General features: G+C 59.1%; 1 long non-coding RNA gene across 1 annotated transcript; it reads left to right on the plus strand.

Moving 5' to 3' along the window:
* Positions 1-12,197: 12,197 nt before the first annotated feature.
* Positions 12,198-14,275, plus strand: LOC128777813 (uncharacterized). Its single transcript, XR_008423134.1, has 2 exons — positions 12,198-12,365; positions 12,676-14,275. It is a non-coding gene; the product is annotated as an uncharacterized LOC128777813 (long non-coding RNA).
* The last annotated feature ends 451 nt before the right edge of the window (positions 14,276-14,726 follow it).

A 14,726-nucleotide genomic window follows, 5' to 3' on the forward strand; every position in this document is an offset into this window, starting at 1 on the left:
GTGCCTGGTGAGGAGAGCACTGTGTGCTCAGGGTGTGTGGCCCAGCACCCCGTCCTGTCCTTATTCAGCAAGTCGCTGATGGAACACAGCAAAGGACACGTGTGTGGGCCGCCCGGCGCCCCTGCTACCTGCTGGCCCCCGGCATGCTCTGGGCAGTGGCAAAATTGCCCTCTCGCCCCCGGAAGCGGGGGGTGGGGGCGACACAGAGGAGGCCCTGCCCCCTGCCCCAGCTTCCCACAGCGGAAGCCGGGACCCGTGGGGCGGGATTCCCACCAGGGTCTCCCCGGGCTGAAGCCACACTGCTCCCTGCAGGTTCCCCTCCCTGGGTCATGGAACTGGGGCTCCCTCCTCCGTCCCCCGTCTCCATGGGGACGGCCCTCAGCTCCCAGGGGCCGCGACTCACGGCTCCTTGCCGGGCCGTCCACAGCGTGGCATTTGTGGGAAGATTACAGCGTGTCCTGCAGCCACGGGCCGGGGAAGACGTTGCTGCCAGAGGGCCAGGCTGCCCGGGCACCTCCCTGTTTCAGGTCAGCAGCTGGGGCCCTAAGCACACGCACCCTTCCGGCTGCACATGCACGGGGTGACAGGAAGGGGCTGGGACCGCCAGGCACCAGAGCTCTGTCCTCACGCCCCTCGAGGAGCACTTTTGTGACCTTCTGGGATGCAGGAATCCCCCCTTCCCAGAGCCAGACTGGAAGGAGGAAGAATGAGCTGGATGTGGCTGGGACACGCTTGTCCTGCCAGCGCCACTGTGACGTCTGCTGTGGTGTGAGATGCTTTGTGGGTCTGTCTGGTTGCTCTTCACTCAGCAACTGCTCCCGGGTCACCCAGAGCTGCATGGGAGCTCTCCTTGTCCTGGAGGAGGTCACATGGCCCTGGCATTCACTGGGGACTCGAGGAGTGTGCCGTGACAGGAGGTGAGGAGCCCAGAGCCATCGAGGCACGGCCAGCGTGCTCCCAGCTCCGGGGCCCAAGTGCTCTGTGCCCTGACCCAGTGGCCGCTGCACCCAGACTGCACAGTGACGGTGCAGAACTAGGTCTTCCCGCTGCAGAGGGAGGTCAGGGGTCCTCCTGTCCACCCTCCCCCTCCCCCCACACCGGCCCCCAAACTCCAGACCCGCGAGTACTCCCGAATCGCCGGCTCACTTCCGAATACCTCCTGTGCCATTCACTCTGTGCCTGGGGTCCGGGGGCGGGGACAGAGCAAGGCACGGGACCTCAGGGACTCCTCCTTCTAGAGGAGCCTGGCTCTGGTCGAGCAGACAGGCGAGAAGCAAACGAGGTCGCTCAGATCACAGGAAGTGGTTGTTGGGGGAAATAAATACAGGACACACCAGACTTGCCACGGACAGCGGGGCCTGCTGAGGCCAATGAGGTGGCGCGAGGGCCAGGACCCAGTGAGCATAGAGCCGCTGGCGCCGTGCAGAGCAGCCGCGCAGGGCGGCTCCCGCCAAGACCCGGGATGGGACGAGCTCCGGTGTCCCGGCCGCAGACAAGGCTGAGGGCCGTCGCCTCAGCTGGAAGGGAACGGGGCTGCCCTTGGGACTTTGCGGGCCTGGGAGGAGCCCGATTTTACCCTAAACACGGTGAAACCGAGCCGCCCATGTTGCCCGGGAGACGGAGAAACCCCTGAGCCGGGCCAGTGAAGCAAGCGGCTGGCACGGCCCTTCCGGCCCCCTCGCCTCATCACCGTCACCTGCACACACACTGGAGGACCCTCCAGGCCCTCCCTGCACGTCCACGTTGGCACACGGTGAGCGCAAGCCCCTGGAAGCCCGGCGCCAGGCAGACCCGGGCCCCAGGCTGGGTGGCATGCCAGCGTCCAGGCAGCACCAGGGAGAGCGACCGGCTGGTCGGCCCGGAGCTGGAGGCCAGGCTCTGGCTGTGCCACGTGAACTGCCCCGGGCCCAGGGAGTGCTGCACCTGCGGAGCCTCGTGGGACAACACGCGGTGGCCGGAGGGAGGGGGGCCGGGTGTCCATCAGGTGCCTGAGAAAGGGCAGGGCCACCAAGTCCCCAGGGTCTGTGGGCACATTGAGTGGGGCTCTAGGAAGCTGTCTGGATGGGAGAACAGAAACGTGGCCTTCCCGGAGATGAGCAAAGCGTTTGCACGGTCCCGGAGATGAAACCCGCGTGCTCCACTGACTTCGAGCCCAACTCTCCCGCACAACCGCCTCCCGTCCGGGCCCGTCTGGACGGCTCCCAGCGCAGAGCAGGCCCGGTGCGTGAGGCCGGCCGGTGACCTGGCCCGGGGCGGAGCGGGCGTCCCCGGCCCGCCTCCCTGCGGCGGCCTCCCCGGGCATTCCCCGCGGTGTCGGAGAGTATTTTCTCAGTGATAACTAAGAAAGAAAGCAGGTCACTGGGCACTTCCCCCCATTGTTTCCCCTTTTTATCGCCGGCTGAACAACCACAGCTGCCCCCCAGGGCCAAGCCCGGCGGTCTGAACACAGGAAGCCCGGGCTCCCAGAAGCCGGCCTCTCGGCGAGGGCACTGAACACGGCCAGAACCTGTGAACACCTGACCTGACGGATGTCGGATCCTCCCGTTCCGGAAAGGTCAGGCCCGGGTGCGAGGCTGGGGAGGAGGGCACAGGTGCTGCCCCAAGTGCTGCCGGAGAGCCGTCCGGGGGCCCCCCGAGGCCGGGGCCCCACCGGCGACTCACGCCTTCCTGAGCTTGTTGCCTCAGCGGGAAATCCAGCCAAGTGTCCCGTGTGCCCTCCCTCACAGGCCAACAGAGAGGGCCAGACAAACTGTAAAGTGCTGTGTCAGCTACCGCGGTGTCAGTGGGCGCTCCTCTGGCCCCGCGCTCCGCCCCCGGCAGGGCGGTGTCCTGAGAGCGGCTCACCCGGCAGGCCTAGGGGTGCGAGGCCAGGAGGACTGGCAGGAGCGGACGTGGCGGTGGCCAGCCCCGGCGTGGCAGGAGACACCCCTTCTCCCGCCAGCGAGGGGCTCCTCCTCAGTTTTGGAGGACATTTTCAAGGTCACCTGGGTCATCCTTCCGTCACATTCTGGACTGTTTCCAGCAGGCCCCATGGTCCTGGTGGGACGCTCTCCCTGAGGAACGTTCCGGTTCTGGAGACCGCTGACAGCCACGCAGTTCCTGGATTTCACCTGCAGGTCTTGGCCACACCCCTTCAGAGGATGCGCGTCACATACAAGTCCTCTCCGCCACGGCAGCCCCTAAACGATGTGAGGAGCAGGAGTGTGTTTGTCGAGCGGCACCCGGCAAACAAACAGTGATTATCTGCTTTTCTGAGACACTGTGGGTTCAGAATGAGCCAAGCACCATCGCTTTTTTGCTAGGACTCTCAGAGGAGAACACAGGCTTTAAACAGATGATGGTTTGTAACAGCGGTAACAAGAATAATGATGATGGACAGATGGACAGAGATGGATAGGTAGATGCAGATAAGTAAGAGATGATAGACAAATAAATGGTAGACAGACAGAAAGACACAGATAGATGACAGACTTGTTTTCGAGACGACTTGGGACACATCACGGTGGGCTTGAGCAAGGTGCCCTATGAAGCCTGAGGGAGGAGCTCGGTCCAGGAGTTCAAGAAAACCCGATGAGGAGGCAGAGCCTGGGGCACGCGCAGGCGGGCATGGTCTCACAAGACAAGACGCTTTTGTTCCTCCGAGTAACATGGACTAAATTCTCCTCGAGGTCCTGGTCTTTTTCCTTTTCACATTCATCTATCAGTTTCATCTGCCATACGCAAGCGCTGGGTGCAGGTGCAGGGCCTGAGAGACGCCCAGAGGCCGCCCGCGGTGCCGTGGGCCTGGCGGGGTACACGGGGCACAGCAGCTCAGCGATGAGGGTCGCTCAGGGCTGTGCGTTCACGGAAGGTGCGCCCAGAGCTGGGGGCCGAGAAGGTTCTTGCAGGAAGTGCTTTCTGGGCATGGACAGATGACGAGGATCAGTTAGCAGGACCAGGGACCCCGGGTATGGCTGGAGTGTAGGTGTAGGGGGCCCTCAGGCACGGGGACATTGCAGAGGCAGCAGGACCACCGTATTTACCCTGAGGACTGTGACGTGACCCAAGGAGGCCTTCCGAGCGGAGGAGTGACATGATGGCATTGGGGGCATGGCCAGGAGGGTGGGAGCCAGCCCCCAAAGTAACCCAGGTGGGGAGAGAGGCCTGGCCAGGTGGGGGTGCAGGTAGGGAGGCGAGCCGGGAAGCAAGACGCAGGGGTGGGGCCCCAGTTCCGACAGGCAGCAGGGCCCAGGACGCTCAGAGAAGGCACATTCCTGGAGGACAGGTCTGTTCCCGACACATCGCATGTGACGATCCTTGGACTCCATCGACCTGACAGCTGTGGGGACCTGGCCGGGGAATCGGACGCAAAGCTGTAAACATGTGCCTGTCACAGAAGGGGCTCTAGGACCGCAGGACCCCTGTCGGCAGGTTTGCTCGCGCGGGACGGACTGCGCAGGGGAACGGGGAAGTGGAGGAAAGAGGCCACCCAAACCTCAGTGTCGGGCCTTGTCTATTGTTGCCACGTTCACACACCCTCTGCTCCAGGAGCAGATCACAGGGTTGCCAACCTGAAAGTGACTTTCCTTAGGCCCCCTCCAGGCAGCATGCCAGGGCAACTCTGCCAGTGTAGACACCACACAAGGTCAGAAAGTGGACAGCATGCAAACCCATTTCAGCGGCATCAATGAGGGTGGGTCCCTGGGAGTGGGTTCCTGGGAGGATGGGCTCCCAAGGATGGGCCCCAGGGGGTGGGTCCCCAAAGATGGGTCTTTGGGAGTGGGTTCCCGGGGGGTGGGTCCCCAAAGATGGGTCCCGGGGAGTGGGTTCCCAGGGGGTAGGCCCCTGAGGATGGGCCCCAGGGGGTGAGTCCCCAAAGATGGGTCCCTGGGAGTGGGTTCCCGGGGGGTGGGTCCCCAAAGATGGGTCCCTGGGAGTGGGTTCCCGAGGGGTAGGCCCCCAAGGATGGTCCCCAGGGGGTGGGTCCCCAAAGATGGGTCCCTGGGAGTGGGTTTCTGGGGGGTGGGTCCCCAAAGATGGGTCCCTAAGAGTGGGTTCCTAGGGTGGTGGGCTCCCAAGAATGGGCCCCAGGGGGTGGGTCCCCAAACATGGGTCCCTGGGAGTGGGTTCCCGGGAGATGGGTCCCCAAAGATGGGTCCCGGGGAGTGGGTTCCTGGGGGGTAGACCCCCGAGGATGGGCCCCAGGGGGTGAGTCGCCAAAGACGGGTCCTTGGGAGTGGGTTCCCGGGGGCTGTGTCCCCAAAGACGGGTCCCTAAGAGTGGGTTCCTGGGAAGGTGGGCTCCCAAGGATGGGCCCCAGGGGGTGGGTCCCCAAAGATGGGTCCCTGGGAGTGGGTTCCCGGGGGGGCGGGCTCCCAAGGATGGGCCCCAGGGGTGGGTACCTGGCCCCAGGAGACCCACCAAGGACGACAGCATTCCCCAGTGTGTCCAGTCCCTGGGCCTAGTGCCTTCTGCACTGGCTTCCAGCTCTACTAAGATTCTCTAAGTAATTCCCTATGGAAGGAATCTCCAAATATCCAATGTGGCTTCTGCTGTCCTGAAGGCCACACAGAGAACTGTGTGAGAACAGCATTAATGGGGGGGGGGGGGGGGCGGTGAGAAAGGGGCCAGGAGGGTGGCAACAAGAAGCTGTGGGTGGTATAACCAGGGCGGTTTTGGCAGCCGGCACAGAAGCACACCGCAGACTGGCGTGGAGAAGAGGCCCGGGGAAGCAGAGGCCGCTGCTCGGACATACTATTGTGTTTTCTGTGGAGAAGAAAGAGGTGGGACACCTCCGTTTGGCCCTGGGCACAGGTAGCAGGCGGGGCACAGGGGTGGGCAGAGGTGGGACCGCTGGGGGAGGATCCGCTGGGGGCAGGGGCGGGGGGGCGGGGGCGGCTGGGTGTGCACAGGAGGAGGGGGCCGGGAAGGTGCCCAGCAACACGGGTGTGGGGGTCACAGGACGGAGTGGGGCCGCGGCAAGGGGCCCGGGGTTGAGGTCACCGCACTGACTACTCCGGGCACCACACACATTGCTGGCAGGGGGCGCCGCTGGCCGGCCGTGGGGTCTTTCATCTCTCCCTTCTCGTCCACGTGGCGCCCCTGCAGGTGACCGAGTGACCCTGGTGCCCCCGCGGGTGACAGAGTGACCCCAGGCTCCAGGCAGGAGCGGAGTTCAGAGCTGGACGGGCGTCTGGGCTTGGGTGGCCCAGCATAGGAGGTGTGGCCACACCCCGGGCCCTGCTGGAGGAGCTGTGGCCCCAGAGCCCTGATGCTCGGGGTGAAGTTGCTTCACGGGCCCCCAGGCTCCAGCTCGCGCCGGGAGGCTCCCAGAGCCCGGCCTGCCCAGTCAGGGCCCCACAGCCTGGGGGGCCGCGGCGGATGTTCAGGCTAAACGGCCCTGCTCTTGGAGGGCCCACCCACCGCAGGCTCCCTTCCCTCCACAGGCTCCTCGGAGAGGAGGCTGAGAGCCTCTGACGGGTCCAGACCCCTGCTCGGGCAACGCTGCCCCCACCTCGGAGTGAAGGACCGCAGGATCAGCGCAGCCCTGCGTCAGCACAGCCTGCTGAGCGGTGTTGAAAGCGGTCCGCGGCCCACGGCGACATCTGGACGGGCCGTGCAGGGGAGAGGGCGGGCAGGCGGGAGATGGTGGAGGTGGGGCCCGCGGCCCTGTGGCTGATGCCGCCCCACGTTTCCCTGGGGGCCTTTCCTGCTGAGTCACCTGCAGAAGATAAGGCCGGAGAGTTCCGCAGGAAATCGAGGCGTCTCGGGGCGTGTGTCTGGACCTGCAGGGTCATCACGTGAGAGGGTATTTGGGAGGGAAAGTAGGGGCCCCCACCCCTACCGCAGAGGAGGGCACCCACGGCCCACCCCTCCCTCCTCTTCCTCTGGGCCCGGGCCGTGCCAAGTTCCGTCCACCTTGGTTGTCACTCACCGAGAGGCCTCTGGGGGTGACCGTGTGCCTGTGCGGCCCTTGCCTGAAAGCCCGTTGGAGCTTTTCACAAATGATACGAAAAGACCCCGGACCCTGCAGGTCCTGCCTCAGCTGCTCTCAGTCAACCCACACGGTTTCCACTCCTGGTCCCAGTTTAACTTCTGGGATCCAGTGGGCTGCCCCGGTTCCCTCACCCCTGGGATCCCGTGGGAGGCTGTGGGACACCCCTGGCTCCCCCTGGGATTGCGTGGGATGCCCCATTCTCTTCCCATGTAAGCTGACTATTGTAAACTCACCAACAGCCATCACACCCCTGGATGGTTGGCTCACGTGTCCGCCTGGCTGGGCCACAGCACCAGCGTTTGGCCAAATACCCGTCCAGATGTCACCGGGAGCGTATTTTCAGGTGAGATCAACACTTAAGTCAGTCAACTTTGAGTAAAGCGGATGATCCCCACAGCGGGGCCGCATCCAAGCAGGGGGAGACACCGGGACACTGGGAGAAACTGAGGTCTGTGGAGGAAGGAGGAACCCCCTCCAGAGGGCCGTACTCTTCCTGGCCCACCCTGTAAATCTCAGACTTGCCAGAATCCACAATTTTATGAGCCAATCCCTTAAAATAGATGTCCTTGTCTCTCTGTCTCTTTCTGAACATGCAATTAATGTTCATTCAGCAAATCTTTGTAAATCTTTTATCTACGATTGTATCTCAGGACCTATGACATTGCCCCACACATAGCCAGTGATCAAAAACATATTTTCATCAATAGATGAATATTTTGGATAGAAGAATAGAGAACAGTGAGTTATGAGTACCCCTTTGCCAACTCTACACTGGGTATGCAAGACACTTTGATGCACACGAACAACATAGTACGGTCTCCAGGAAACTGACAGTGCCTCCTTATGTGTGGACCGCAGCTGAGCACAATGCTCTAGCAGTTGCCTGAGTGCGGAGTAAAATGGGTCTATCACCTCCTTTCTTCAGGACCCTATGCATTTGTTAATATGGCCTAAATATTCCCCAGGGTTGGAAGCTGTTGTAGACTGAACCTACTGCTCCTCTAGGTTTCGTTTCCAGCCGCACCCAGGGAAGGGAGTGGTAGAGGGAGCAGGGTGCACTGGGGAAGGACATGGGGAAGGAACGATGGCAGGGCTGAGCAGGCCTCTTAAGTCCCTGACCACGTTCTCCCCACAGCACTATGTACCTGATTCTCTGTCTGGCAAGCATTTTGGCCTCTTCGTCCATCACGGCACAATTTTCACCCCGTGAGGGTCTGGAGGGAAGCGACCGTCTGGAGTGACTGCGCTGCTCCTTCTGAAGATAGTGCTAGACGCCTGGGGAGACCCAGCAGGAGGGGGACCGTGGGGTTGTCTGAGGAGAGCTGGCCCAACAAGTCCGCGTAAATCAGAGTCAAGTTAATCCTGTGGCATGCGGGAAGGGGCCAGGGGAGCGCGGGCTCCGAGACCAGAGGATAAAACAGCCACAGCCGGGGCACCGGGGACTGCGTTGGGGAAGAGACTGCCAGCCCCTGCGGGGCCACTCACCACTCGATGGCTCGTCCCTGAACGCAGCGCCTCACGTATTCTAGGCAGCGTGTTCTCCCGTCCATACGCATGTGACTTCAAAGTATGGCAACATGAAGGTGTCTCAGCAGCTGATCATTTAAATAACAAGAAATCACACACTGAAAAGAAACCCTGTATCTTTTTCTACCCAAATATAATTTCATGATATGACGAAAAAGTAGAACCAGTTGCCATGAGACAGCATGAAACCACTTCCCACAAACCCACAAGGGCAGCGCCGGCTCAGGCTGCCGGAGGCGACCCACGGCGAGCAGGGAGGCCACCCGCCAAGGGGCATCCCTCCCGCCCACACCCTCCCGCAGGGCGACTGGAGGGTCCATGTCAGGCCAGAGGGCCCCTCCGCGCCCAGCTCCTGCCACAGCACAAGGACACGCTGGCCAGCACAGGGCCGTGTTCGAGGAGGGGCAGGAGACAAGGAAAGGAGGGACTCTCCAGCTGCAAGCATCCCCCACACTCTTCTGTTCTGACCCCTGTCCCGACCCCCTCAATCTTGGCCTTCGTGCTGGGCCACAGGCAGGGACCTGCCCTCTTTTCCTTTGGTTCTAAGACATTAGCACCTTATGTGATGAAGCCAATTCCCCTGTGTGAGGCCCCCTGTGCTCCCTCCCAGCTCCTCTGCTCTCTCCCGACCCCTCTGTGCTCCCTCCCAGCTCCTCTGTGCTCCCACCTGGCCCCCTCTGTGCTCCACCTGGCCGCCTCTATGCTCCCTCCCAGCCCCTCTGTGCTCCCACCTGGCCCCCTCTCTGCTCCCACCTGGCCCCCTCAGTGCTCCCTCCTGGCCCCCTCTCTTCTCCCTCCCAGTTCCCCTATGCTCCCACCTGGCCCCTTCTGTGCTCCCACCTGGCCCCCTCTGTGCTCCCTCCCAGCCCTTTGTGCTCTCACCTGGCCCCCTCTGTTCTCCCTCTTGACCCCCTCTGTGTTCCCTCCCGACCCCTCTCTGCTCCCTCCCAGCTCCTCTGTGCCCCCACCTGGCCCCCTCTGTGCTCCCTTCCAGCCCCTTTGTGCTCCCACCTGGCCCCCTCTCTGCTCCCTCCCAGCGCCTCTGTGCTCCACTTGTGCTCCACTTGGCCCCCTCTGTGCTCCCTCCTGGCCCCTTTGTGCTCCCACCTGGCCCCCTCTGTTCTCCCTCCTGACCCCCTCTGTGTTCCCTCCCGACCCCTCTCTGCTCCGTCCGGGCCCCTCTCTGCTCCCTCCTGGCCCCTCTCTGCTCCCTACCGGCCCCTCTGTGTTCCCACCTGGCCCCCTCTATGCTCCCTCCCAGCTCCCCTGTGCTCCCACCTGGCCCCCTCTCTGCTCCCTCCCAGCTCCTCTATGCTCCCTCCTGGCCCCCTCTCTGCTCCCTCCTGGCCCCTCTCTGCTCCCTACCGGCCCCTCTGTGTTCCCACCTGGCCCCCTCTGTGCTCCCTCCCAGCTCCCCTGTGCTCCCACCTGGCCCCCTCTGTGCTCCCTCCCAGCCCTTTGTGCTCTCACCTGGCCCCTTCTGTTCTCCCTCCTGACCCCCTCTGTGTTCCCTCCCATCCCCTCTCTGCTCCCTACCAGCCCCTCTGTTCTCCCACCTGGCCCCCTCTGTGCTCCCTCCCAGCTCCTCTGAGCTCCCACCTGGCCCCCTCTGTGCTCCCTCCCAGCCCCTCTGTGCTCCCACCTGGCCCCCTCTGTGCTCCCTCCCAGCTCCTCTGAGCTCCCACCTGGCCCCTTCTCTGCTCCCTCCCGGCCCCCTCTCTGCTCCCTCCTGGCCCCTCTCTGCTCCCTACCGGCCCCTCTGTGTTCCCACCTGGCCCCCTCTGTGCTCCCTCCCAGCTCTCCTATGCTCCCACCTGGCCTCCTCTGTGCTCCCACCGCCCCCTGGAAGCCAGTGATTGGCAGGTCCAGCTGCAGCGGCTGCCGCGGGCCCCTCCAGGCTCCCCTGACAGATGTTTTAATCTACTGTTTGAAGAATGACTTCTGCGCAGCTCTGGGGCTCACACATCTGTTTCTGTTTAGAATGCAGAGGCGTTTCAAACAGCCAGGCTCTGCCACCCCGGGAACTGTTTAACCGGCGGCCACGTTGCTTACATTATCCATTACAGCCAGGGAAGGATTTACGGCAGGCGGGCTGGACATACTTTTAAGCTCTGTAAAATAGATCACTCATTTCAAAAAAGAGAACAGTTTAGCTTCCTAAACACATCCTTTTTTGAAAGGAGATATTTACTTTATTAACCCATAAAAACATCAGGGAGCATAAAGCTTCCAGAACCGTTCATGTTTCAGCCGCTAGAGCTCCCGTAAGGAGGCAGCTTCTGGCCTCACCCCTTGGCTGTTACCCCTGATCTCACCGCTCACGGTTCCCGTGCTCCTGGCAGCACAGCCACTCGGCAGGTCCCTGCGAGAGGCCAGGTCCCGCAGGAGGGACTCCAGGGGCGGAGTGACCTGGTGTGCAATAATCGTTTATTAAAATAATTTAAGAATGACTTTCTGGGGCGCCTGAGTGGCTCAGTCAGTTGAGCGTCCGACTTCAGCTCAGGTCATGATCTCCTGGTCTGTGAGCTCGAGCCCCGTGTCGGGTTCTGTGCTGACCGCTCGGAGCCTGGAGGCTGCTTCGGATTCTGTGTCTCCCCATCTCTCTGCCCCTCCCATGCTCATGCTCTGTCTCTCTCTGTCTCAAAAATAAATAAACATTTAAAAAAAATGACTTTCTACATAAACTTGAATGAGGGAAAACCAAGAGGTATCTGTAGGTTATAAATATCAGAGGTCACTTTTGAGAGCATCAGGGCCTGTAAACCAGGTGTTTAACCAAGTTGGAGAGAAAGGAAAAGAATTTATTGAGTGAATGCTGTGTGCTTGTTGCTTCCCCATCACCACAAAGGGACTAATGGCCCCTGATGATGGGTTGGGGTCACATTCCACACACGTCTCTGTATAGAACCCTCCCAAACACTCTGTGGTAGGACCACCCCACGCCGCAGAGGCAAACCCGCAGGAAGTGGCCCGCCTACGGTCACTTAGCTCACCCGCGGGGCCGAGACCCACCGCCCCAACCGCTGCGCGGCGGCCTGGGCCAAGGACTCGAGACGAGCGGTCCCCTAAGAACACGGCACCGGCTCTGAAAAGCTGCAGGGTTCCAGCCAGGTCTGCCTGACACCAAATCTCAAGCTTTATTTCCAGGAAATATACCAGGTAGCAGGCTTAAAGCATGTGATGGGTGCTTGCACATCTGGGCAATGTCATCTGGGGATTTTTTTTCCCGGTTCTGAGAAGAAATGCTTCTTTTATTTTACGTAAATCTCCATTTTTCTACTAGTAAATACGAAAAGAGGAAGAAGCAGAGACACCATCTCTCTGTTCTTTACGGCCACCTCTTGTAGGGCTGAGGGGCAGGAACGCCCCGTCACACCCTGGCTGGCTGCCGCAAGGGCCCGAGGGGGGACTGGAGCAACGTGTGCAGAAGGAAGCCCGTGGCTGGTGCTCAGGTGGCCTCGTACTCAGAGATGGAGGGACCGCGTGCTGGAATCGTAGGTCCCCTCCTCACCGCCTCTGCCCCTGCTGCCCAGCCAGAGGAGACGAATGCACGTGCAGAAACCCTTCCTGGCCAGCACCCTGCCGCCGGGGTTCTCACGGCCCCAGCCAGCTGCTGAGTGCACAGCACGCCGTCTTCAGTTCCACACCACGTGGAAACCGTCACCTCCGCTGGGAGTTAAGCAAGTGGGACTCCAGACATCACGCCAAGCAAAGAGGAAGCCTGCGTTTTCCATGCAGGGCCGTGGACGTCCTACTCTCCAAACCCATCAACGGCACGGGCCACTCCCGATATTTTCGTGCAAATGCAGCCTGCGCAGCCCATGTCCTGAAAACAAGAGTGCCCACTCCCCAAAAGGCACAGGTACATTTGTATACACTCTTTTTTTTTTTTTTTTAATGTTTATCTCTTTCTGAGAGTGACAGAGAGAGCATGAGCGGGGAAGGGGCAGAGAGAGAGGCAGGCACAGAATCCGAAGCAGCTCCAGGCTCCGAGCTGTCAGCACACAGCCCGATGCGGGGCTCAAACCCACAAACCTCGAGATCATGACCGAGCTGAAGTCGGACGCTTAACCAGCTGAGCCACCCAGGCGCCCCCACTCTTTTACATGAAAAAAGTGTTTTACAAAAAGTAACTGCAAATACTGGCTTTTTCACTTTGAACTATTGTGCAGGCAACAAGCCGCCTTTCTCAAGGAGATTCGTCAACGAAAATGACATGAAACCATCAGCTTGGAATGATCTGCCCTGGGAAGGGACACAGGCCTCACTTCCCAGGAAGGGGACAGACAACCAGAGAAGTCAGCTCAGAGAGGACATCCCTCTTGCCTTGAGAAGCACCAACAGGCAGCACAGAAAGACCACGGGATCTCTCCATGAGGCCAGCCTCGCACAGGGCTGCCCCGCCGAGAACAAGCAGTATGTCCCCCACACCCAGTATTGGGCCCATTTTGGGTGTGATTCCGTGTGCCAGAGCAGAGCTCTTCAACAGAAAGTGAGCTTCTGAGAACACAGTCCGGTGGCCAAGGACTAGAAAGGGGAAGGGAGACCCCACAGATATCCGGGGTGCCGGCATGTCAGGAACCCAGGATGACGCGTACCTGTGTGGAATAAACGTGGCCACCTGTGCCACCGAGGGTCAAGTCCGGCCCAACCTAAGCCCTAGATACCTGTTCCCTTCACAAACAAGCTTGAGGCCCCACGGCCAGCACGAAGGCAGCTGTGTCCTGCCACAGGGTGGACACTGCCCACTGGACCATGACAGAGAAGCAGAGAAACTGAGGGCAGGCCCTTGGGAATAGCTAAGGACGTTTGAAAAGGCAATTTCATGTCTGTCGAAGCCGACAAAAGACAGGAGCTGGTGTTTTCTGTCTTTTTTCATTTCATTTTTGGAGGAACTCATTTTTATTGCACTTTTCAAAAGGGGATAACAAATAGAAAATAAAATTTTGAAAACTCTGGTTTTCATGGCAGGTAGTTGGGGAAGTACTAATTGAAGCAGCAGAAAAACTCAGGTAAGAAAGAAGAAAAATTAACATGTTAGGTCTGTTCTCTCCATCTCCCAAATACAGGAGAGCCTCGCAGGGCACAGTGTTATTTGTCTACAGCACCAAGAATCCAGCTCCTCGTTCTTTTGGATTCTGCGCCTGGAACTCGGGAATTGGTTCAGTGTTGGCTACAATGGCCCGGGCAGCAAGGAACGGGATACAGTATAAACAATTCGGTAAATTGGAAGTTCTCGGTCAACACACGGCTGAAGCGTGATACCAACTCTTTGGCCACTAGATGGACAGTTCTAGGTGGCTAAGTATGAAGTTTGATTTTACAAAATGTTTGGTAAGATCTAATTGAAATTTTTAAAAATTAAATTTAGATTTGGCTTTAGTTAAATTTGAATCAAAATTTTGATATTAATTAAATATGATTAATTTGCATTTTTCTATTCTTACAATAGAATCCTGAATATTTCAAAGAAATACATATTTTAGGACAAATTTTTTTAACTTATTGTTTCTTTATATTTAATTTATTTTGTGATGTAAATTAGACCTTTAAGGGCAATAGAACATAAATAACAGGAAAATCGTGATTTTTTAACAACATAGCTTTTGCAGACTATGTAAAACTTTATGAATTCTGTACACCTCTAGTTTCATATAATGTAAACGTTAACAACCCACCAAGAGGATACCCAAACAGGCACAATAATAATTGAATTAAGCTGTCTCTGTTATTTTTACAATTTTTATCAAATAAACATAATTTTATACATTTTTTAAATTTTCCTTGCAAATCTCTAGTTTTCAATGTAGAAAGGCAGAAATATTTTATTTACCAGCTTGTTAACTCAGTTTGTAAGTTTCCAGGATTTCAGCATTGTGGCCCGGGCCCCCCCGTACTTGCTCTGAGCCCACACTGAGGGGGCCTTGACGTTAGAATAAATCCACTCGAGACTTTATTCTTCTTTCCTGGTTTCATTCAGCTTTAGAGTCCAAGGCCAGAAGAGCCTTTCCAACCGGCCCAACGCGGGTCCCTTGTCCCTGCCCAAGGGGCAAACGGGGCTCCTCAGTCAGCGGAAACTCTTTCTGAAATTGGGGCGTGCAGGCAGGCGCTCTCGGCCGCCCCGGGGCTGCGGCCTCGGCCTCACACTCACACACCCCCCTCCCGTCAACCTGCGAGCTTTGGAGAAAAGCGTGAGGCTTGGTAGGCTGAGGCTCAGGGGAGT

This window comes from Panthera pardus, unplaced genomic scaffold (genome assembly GCF_024362965.1).
Source record: "Panthera pardus isolate Hobbes unplaced genomic scaffold, ASM2436296v1 HiC_scaffold_17, whole genome shotgun sequence".
In the NCBI taxonomy this organism is placed as follows: domain Eukaryota; kingdom Metazoa; phylum Chordata; class Mammalia; order Carnivora; family Felidae; genus Panthera; species Panthera pardus.